The sequence below is a fragment of the Bombina bombina genome, chromosome 12 (assembly GCF_027579735.1).
Source record: "Bombina bombina isolate aBomBom1 chromosome 12, aBomBom1.pri, whole genome shotgun sequence".
Taxonomy (NCBI): Eukaryota; Metazoa; Chordata; class Amphibia; order Anura; family Bombinatoridae; genus Bombina; species Bombina bombina.
The window spans coordinates 36,545,377-36,553,906 of record NC_069510.1 but is presented as its reverse complement, the minus strand read 5'-3'; positions in this window follow the sequence as shown (position 1 = coordinate 36,553,906).

Below are 8,530 nucleotides of genomic sequence, written 5' to 3'. Positions count from 1 at the left end.
CAGCTACTGAGCATATTTAGATATGATTTTCAACAAAGGATATCAAAAGAATGAAGAAAATTATATATTAGATGTAAATTGGAAAGTTATTTAAAATTGCATATGGGTTTCATATGGGTTTCATGTCCCTTTAAATGATGTCTTGGAAAACTGGTCAACTTAGTAAACATCTGATTTTAGTCTAAAAGGATTGTAACAGAAACTCTTGCCAGGTAACACAATGCTTGCTCTGATTATGAGATCTAGAAATCCATGCCCATTAAAATATGTTTAAAACATACTTTTTACTTTAATGCTGCCAATTATGCTTATAGATTCTTTCATTATTCAGTAAATATAAAAATGTCTTGATCCAGTGGCGGCTGGTGAAATTTAAAGATGGTGGGGCGCTTGACCCTACCCCTTTAAATAAAGCCACACCATCAGATGGCACTACCAATTCATTAATTAAATAAATAAAAGGTACACAGAAACACAGACAAGCACTCGGGGGGGAGAGACACAGAGGGTTAGAGAGAAAGAGAGAGAGAGACACAATCACACACAGAGGGTTAGAGAGAAAGAGAGAGAGACACACAATTACACACAGAGGGTTAGAGAGAGAGAGAAAGAGAGAGAAACACAATCACACACAGAGGGTTAGAGAGAGAGAGACACAATCACACACAGAGGGTTAGAGAGAGAGACACACAATCACACACAGAGGGTTAGAGAGAGAGACACAATCACACACAGAGGGTTAGAGAAAGAGAGAGAGAGACACAATCACACACAGAGGGTTAGAGAAAGAGACACAATCAAACACAGAGGGTTAGAGAGCGAGAGAAAGAGAGAGACACAATCACACACACAGGGTTAGAGAGAGAGAAAGAGAGAGACACAATCACACACAGAGTGTTAGAGAGAGAGAAAGAGAGAGAGACACAATCACACACAGAGGGTTAGAGAGAGAGAGAGAGAGAGAGAGAGAAAAAGAGAGAGAGACACAATCACACACAGAGGGAGAGAGAGAGAGAGAAAGAGAGAGAGACACAATCACACACAGAGGGTTAGAGAGACACATAAGGGATGAGAGAGTCAGAGGGGGAGGAAGAGAGACAGAGAGAGAAAGAGACCATGGGGGAGAACAACACATAAGGAGAGAGAGAGATAGAGAAAGAGAGAGAGACACACACACACACACACAAGGGGGGAGGGGGAGAGGGACCACTGCATTTTTAAGTACTAAAACAGCAGAGCTACAGAGAGTTCATAAAGTGAGACTATACATTAGTGTGAAGTACAGAGGCAAGCTGCTAAGTTAGTGGGTGTAAATTTTGAGTAAACAAAATACAAAAACGATCCTTTGCTGTAAAAGAGTAAAAAAACACTAAACCACATTCATTAAATTATCATTTTCACTAACAGAATCCCTTTCAGTAAAATCTTACTTTAATAAGATGTGGTTGAAACACTGCTCTCTCTGCCTCTCTTCCTGCTCTGTATAAGGATTCAGGAAGTGACAGTGGCACATTCCACTGCACTTAGAGGGGAAGAACAGAACTCTCTTTTTCACTTTAGCAAAGCTAGCAGGTTCACAGGACAGCAACAAAATATACGAAAGTTGTTTTTTTCCGTTTTTGTTTTGTTTTATATGATTTAACATCCAGCCCCAACCTTAAGTTCCACTTACTAATGCCTCTCATTGGATTGGTTCAGCCCAAATAGGACTGCCTTAAATAAGAAGTTAATGGGCCATGCAATGACCTTAACCACTTTCATCCAGTAGATGGCGCAGCATGTTGTGTAATGGTGGGCAGACCTGCTTGTGCCTCTCCATTGCACAACATGTAGCTGTGAAAAAAATTACAATTTTTTTTTTTAAAGCCAATAAAAAAAATATATTTTTGCCCATATGAGAGGTGAAGCACTGCCTCACCTGCCTCTAGTGACTGCACATCACTGATATATATACACACACATATATATTAACACACACACATATATATATATATATATATATATATATATATATATATATATATATATATATATACACACACACACATATATTGTAAGGATTCCGCTCCAGGTTTTACCTATGCATTTCCCATTCACCTTATGTAAGGATTCCGCTCCATGTTTTACCTATGCCATTTCCATCCACCTGACTTCAGCCTTACCTGTACTTAAGGCATCAGCTGACTGCAGACAGGTGCTTAATTATTAAGTTTCTAGACTAGCTCTGAAGCGTGTCTGTTTTCCACTTGCTGTGTGTTTTACTGACAACAAACCAGTCTGCTTTTCTTTCAATTACTGAATCAGCTAATACCTTGGGATTATTTATTTTCTACTGCCGGTTCATATGCTCATTGTGCCTACAGAAAGTTTTACAGAGGCGAGTTTTTCTTTTTTGCGTGCACGCTACAACAGAGACTTAATCCATACTGCAGTGTGTTTGCTGCCATCTCCCTCTGAGTTTCTATCTCATCTGAGCCACTGAAGTGTTTCTCACACACCGGACTTCAATCTCTCTCCCACTGCAACACAGCGCAACTCTTCTACAAACAACCTCCCACGGACTAAGTGCAAGGACATCTCAGAACTAATTCTGCTTCTATTACACATATACCGTTCTGTTACAAACTAACTAATAATGTCTAAAACTGAGAGTTACACTTCACACTGAACTGTTATATCTTACTCCAGCACTAATAGCAACACTACCTGCTTTCTGGAACTCTGCTTTTCTTTATCAAGATTTATCGTACTGGGAGCTAGCTGAACTCTAAAGATTGTTACTAAGAAATTGATTTAATTTTTTATATTTCTTCTGATACAGACTTTGTTTATGTCTATACTAATGCTGTGACGTTCAACAGCATATATGTTTTACCTCATTCGTTGCCAGACAAGTTTCTGATCTGCAATTCAATTACTTGAGAATAACAACTTCACTGAAAGCAGCTTGGTCTATGCAGTTCAATAGTCCATTTGCCAAAAGTGATACAAATAATTTATTTTGCATACTCTGCAGTTGTGATCCATCCTCACTCTCTACTAAATCGTTACAGAATAATTAAGCCCTATAAAATATGGATCCAGCAGAATTGCCCCAATTCGTTTACAACCTGTCTAAAAGAGTAGATGAACTAAGTCAAGGCCTTAGAGATCTAAAGGTTGAAAATGAGACTTTAACTAAGATTATAAGAGGGACAACTCCTCCCAAAGCAAAAGCTGCTGAATCTATTGTGGAACCACAGATTGCAGCACCTGATTTGTTCAATGGTGATAGGAGTCTCTATCGCCAATATAGGAATGCCTGCCTCCTCACTTTCGACCTTAAGCCACTCACATATCCTAATGATAAGATTAAAGTGCTCACAATGATTACCTATCTACGGGGTGAACCCCGAATCTGGGCAGACACGCTCTTTGAAACCAACGATCCTATTTCATCATCCCTACAGTCTTTTCTAGCAGTCATGGATGAACTTTATTCAGACTCAAATTTACAATTGACTGCAGAAAGCAAGATGCGGAAACTAAAGCAAGGCAACCGTCCTGTTGAAGTTTATATAACGGAGTTTAAACAACATGCCATTGACTCCCAATGGAACGTGATTGCCTTAAGAAACCAATTTCGCCTAGGACTCTCGGAAGCAGTTAAAGATGAGCTAGCCCGAACTGATCTCCCTGACTCATTAGACGGCCTCATGAAGCTCTCAATGCAAATAGATAGAAGGCTTTGCGAAAGGAAGTCAGAGCGTCAAATTGGGGATTCTTCTTACAAGAGATCTTTCCATCCTCCTCCAACTGCTTCTTCATCAAGTGTGCCTGAACCTATGGATATAGGCTTTATGAGGGGTCCATTGACCTCTGAAGAAAGGTTTAGAAGAAAATCAAAAGGACTGTGTATGTATTGTGGAAGTCCAAATCATCCTATCCGCGATTGCCCCTCCCTACGTAAAAATAAAAATAGTAAGTCTCTCTTACATTTGACTTCAATGATTGAACATGATAAACCAATTCACTGTACTTTAACCCTCTCTTTACAGTGGGACAGCAATCGCATGACGAAAGAAGCTATAATTGACACAGGAGCCCAAGGGAATTACATAGATAAAGCTATTGTTGAAAAAAATAAAATTCCTCTCATCACTAAATTGTCTCCTGTCTCTATACGGGTTGTAGATGGGTCTGAAATTTCTTCTGGTCCTATTACTCAGCATACAATTCCCATTCTGGTATCCACCCTAGGTTCACATCAGGAATACATCACTTTTGATGTTATTACCTCACCTCTATTCCCCATTGTACTAGGGTTGCAATGGCTTCGTTTACACGAACCTGTGATCAATTGGAGTTCTTTGGAAGTAAAACTTGATTCACCATATTGTCAGCAAACCTGTCTAAATCATTCTGTCCTCTTCCATTTGACAGAAACTCCACACATACCTAAAGTATATGAGAAGTTTGCAGACGTATTCAGTAAGAAGGAAGCTGATACTCTACCTCCTCATCGGTCGTATGACTGTCCGATCGACCTAAAACCTGGTACCACTCCTCCCTACGGTCATCTCTACCCTCTTTGCCAACCCGAGCTTGATCATTTAAAGACGTATTTAGATGAAAACCTAAAAAAAGGTTTTATACGTCCTTCAGTCTCTCCAGCAGCAGCCGGGTTCTTCTTTGTAAGAAACAAAGATAACTCCCTTCGACCAATCATTGACTTCAGGGAACTCAATAAAATCACGATAAAAAACAGGTATCCCCTACCACTCATCCCCGAACTCATTGAATGCCTCCAACATGCCAAAATCTTCACCAAATTAGATCTAAGAGGGGCTTATAACCTTGTCCACATAAGAGAAGGGGATGAGTGGTTGACCGCTTTTAGGACAAGATACGGTCTGTTTGAGTACCTAGTAATGCCGTTCGGGTTAACTAACGCCCCGGCCACATTCCAGTACTTTATTAACGATATATTTCACGATCTTCTTGATACTTGTATGGTCGTATACCTGGACGACATTCTAGTGTACTCAAACACGCTTGAAGAACATGTTAAACATGTTAGTTGGATACTTTCCAGGCTCCAAGTTCATAGGCTATATGCAAAGCTAGAAAAGTGTGTATTCCACACCAAAGAAATAGATTTTTTGGGGTACTCCATTGGCCCAAAAGGTATCCAAATGCAGGCTAACAAAGTCGATTCAGTAAAAAACTGGCCACAACCAAAAAATAGGAAGGAACTACAACGTTTCCTCGGGTTTAGCAACTATTATAGAAAGTTTATTAAAAATTTCTCTCAAATTGCTAAACCTCTCACTGTACTCACCAGTTCCAGTACATCTTTCACCTGGAACTCCAAGGCAACTGAAGCTTTCAACTCATTAAAAAACGCCTCCTGCTCTGCTCCAATACTTCAATTTCCTGACCCTTCTCTCCAATTCATTTTGGAGGTAGATTCTTCCGATTATGCCCTTGGAGCTGTCCTCTCGCAAAGACACAGTATATCCCAACCACTACATCCAGTAGCTTTCTATTCCAAAATCCTTTCTGCACCTGAGATGAACTATGCTGTTGGAGAAAAGGAACTCCTGGTGATTAAACGTGCCTTTGAACATTGGAGGCATCTCCTGGAGGGCACCGTCTTACCAATAATCATCTACACGGATCACCGTAATCTCGAGTTCCTACAGAGGAATAAAACTCTCTCTAGTCGACAGATAAGATGGAGCCTATACTTCAGCAGGTTTAACTATCAAATCATCTACAGGCCCGGTTCTAAAAATGGAAAGGCGGACGCACTTTCTAGGAAAGATCCTAGACCTCCAAACACTCAGGAATCTACTTCTATCAATCCCCCTGATAGATTTTTGGGTCTACTGTCCACCTTCAAGACGCAACTTCAAACTGCTTTACGGTCAGATCATCAGTTACCTCAACTCAGACTATCTTGTAGAAACAACCTCTACTATCATGGGACTCTCTTGTATGTCCCCGAGATTCTTAGACCTGCTCTAATTAAACAACATCATGATCCACCTCTCCTTGGACATCCAGGTATTACAAAAACAAAGGAACTTCTCAGCAGATCCTACTGGTGGCCAAATTTGGAAACATCTGTTAAAAACTATATTTCAAACTGCTCCATCTGCATTACTTCCAAAAAGGAAAGGGCCAAGCCATATGGACATCTTCTTCCAATTCAAATACCTGATAGACCTTGGTTACATCTCGGCATGGACTTCATAGTTGAATTACCTGTGAGTTCAGGTTTCAACACCATTCTAGTTGTCACAAACATCCTGACCAAAATGGCTCATTTTATCCCTAACAAACTTCCCACTTCTAGTGAGACAGCACAACTCTTCTTAAATTCGATTGTCAGATACCATGGAATTCCTTCCATCATAACAACTGATAGGGGTACTCAGTTTACCTCAAAGTTCTGGAAAAGTCTTTCTGCTCAACTGAAAATTGATCATCGCCTAAGTACTGCCTTCCATCCACAAACAAATGGCCAAACAGAGAAATTAAATCAATGGCTAGAGCAGTATCTACGCTGTTATTGCTCTTATCAGCAAAATGAATGGTCACAATACCTATATCTGGCCGAATTTGCCTACAATAACTTGTTTAATTCGTCCACCAAAGTTTCACCCTTCTTTGCAAATTATGCTTTTCATCCTCATTTCTCCCTGGAACAAACGGATAACCCAAATTCTCCTTCTGTAGATGATCTACTACAGAAGCTCGCTGAAAACTTCCACTTCCTAAAAACAAATATTCTACAAGCTCAGAACTCACAGAAGAAATACTACGACTTACGCAGACGACCATCACCATCTTATGCCATAGGCGATAAAGTTTGGCTTTCGACAAAAAACATCAAAATCCCTGTTCCCAGTAAAAAACTAGCAGGATTATATATCGGACCATTCACTATCACTCACGTTGTTAACCCAAATGCAGTTACTCTGGACCTTCCTAGTTCTATACCCATCCATCCTACTTTCCATGTGTCCCTTCTTAAACCAGCTTCAGATGATCCTTCAGTGAAAACCATTTTACCACCTGTACCTGTACCCCTAGATTCGGACACTTATGAAATTCAAGACCTCCTGGATTCCAGACGGCATAAAGGTGTTTTACAATATCTGGTCAGATGGAAAGGCTACTCACCTGATGATGACACTTGGGAGCCTTATACCAATATAGATGCACCTAGACTCATCTCTCGTTTCCACAGACGTTATCCCCTTAGACCTAAACATCAAGCCGAGGATCGGCTTGCTTGAAGGGGGGTGTATGTAAGGATTCCGCTCCAGGTTTTACCTATGCATTTCCCATTCACCTTATGTAAGGATTCCGCTCCATGTTTTACCTATGCCATTTCCATCCACCTGACTTCAGCCTTACCTGTACTTAAGGCATCAGCTGACTGCAGACAGGTGCTTAATTATTAAGTTTCTAGACTAGCTCTGAAGCGTGTCTGTTTTCCACTTGCTGTGTGTTTTACTGACAACAAACCAGTCTGCTTTTCTTTCAATTACTGAATCAGCTAATACCTTGGGATTACTTATTTTCTACTGCCGGTTCATATGCTCATTTTGCCTACAGAAAGTTTTACAGAGGCGAGTTTTTCTTTTTTGCGTGCACGCTACAACAGAGACTTAATCCATACTGCAGTGTGTTTGCTGCCATCTCCCTCTGAGTTTCTATCTCATCTGAGCCACTGAAGTGTTTCTCACACACCGGACTTCAATCTCTCTCCCACTGCAACACAGCGCAACTCTTCTACAAACAACCTCCCACGGACTAAGTGCAAGGACATCTCAGAACTAATTCTGCTTCTATTACACACCATCCGGTGACAGGCGGTAAGCGCTGTAGTTACTTTAAGCTGTGCTGTACAAATAAACATTGAACTTTGCTTTTCCCTGCTACTCTACTGACCGCAAGACTATCAGCACATGTTTATACCGTTCTGTTACAAACTAACTAATAATGTCTAAAACTGAGAGTTACACTTCACACTGAACTGTTATATCTTACTCCAGCACTAATAGCAACACTACCTGCTTTCTGGAACTCTGCTTTTCTTTATCAAGATTTATCGTACTGGGAGCTAGCTGAACTCTAAAGATTGTTACTAAGAAATTGATTTAATTTTTTATATTTCTTCTGATACAGACTTTGTTTATGTCTATACTAATGCTGTGACGTTCAACAGCATATATGTTTTACCTCATTCGTTGCCAGACAAGTTTCTGATCTGCAATTCAATTACTTGAGAATAACAACTTCACTGAAAGCAGCTTGGTCTATGCAGTTCAATAGTCCATTTGCCAAAAGTGATACAAATCATTTATTTTGCATACTCTGCAGTTGTGATCCATCCTCACTCTCTACTAAATCGTTACATATATATATATATAAATACACACACACATACATATATATATAAATACACACACACATATATATATATATATATATACACACACACACATACACATATATATATATATATATATATATA